Source organism: Anopheles ziemanni (genome assembly GCF_943734765.1).
Source record: "Anopheles ziemanni chromosome X unlocalized genomic scaffold, idAnoZiCoDA_A2_x.2 X_unloc_43, whole genome shotgun sequence".
NCBI classification, from domain to species: Eukaryota; Metazoa; Arthropoda; class Insecta; order Diptera; family Culicidae; genus Anopheles; species Anopheles ziemanni.
In genome coordinates, this window is record NW_026689811.1 from 51508 (window position 1) to 52500 (window position 993).

Genomic DNA, 993 nt, shown 5'->3' on the forward strand with positions numbered 1-993 from the left:
AATATTCCATTATCTACTAATGAGCATGCAGCTATATGATTATAACCTGTAAACGATTACCCCGCCGTAGTTCAGCGCTTCAACCAAGTGATGACTTCAGTATGGCTAGTGTGTGAAGTATAAAGTATAGTCCTCCCCTGGTCCACACTGCTTCGGCGGTCCTGGGTAAGATAGTTAGTTCTAGCTTGCCCTATGTGGAAGAGGACACCATACTTAATACTGTGGTGTAATGAACAAAGTATAGTCCTCCACTGGTCCACGCTGCTTTGCAGTCCTGGGTAAGATAGTTAGTTCTAGCTTGCCCTATGTGGAAGAGGGCATACAAGACAAAGTATAGTTCTCCCCTGGTCCACGCTGCTCCGGCGGTCCTGGGTAAGATAGTTAATTCTAGCTTGCCCTATGTGGAAGAGAGCATACATGAACCAAGAACGAAGGTTATGATCGAGGAATGATTCGACAACTAACCGATGGTATGAAATGTGAAGAATTCAAGCAAGCACACAATCAAGTCATCACTTGGGCATGCTCGATAGCCAACCTCATGACATTAACCTAGTAGAGCATGCGAAAACCAATATATATGTAAACGATGCCCCTCCCTAGTTCAGCGCTTCAACCAAGTGATGACTTCAGAATGGCTAAATCAAATCGGTTCAAAACATACCATCGGTACCCTATTGAAACACACAAGTCGATATCAAACCTCATGATTGTGTAGTCCTCCACTGGTCCACGCCGCTTCGGCGGTCCTGGGTAAGATAGTTCATTCTAGCTTGCCCTATGTGGAAGAGGGCACATTACTCAATACTGTGGTGTTATGAACAAAGTATAGTCCTCCACTGGTCCACGCTGCTCCGGCGGTCCTGGGTAAGATAGTTCATTCTAGCTTGCCCTATGTGGAAGAGGGCATACAAGACAAAGTATAGTTCTCCCCTGGTCCACGCTGCTCCGGCGGTCCTGGGTAAGATAGTTAATTCTAGCTTGCCCTATGTG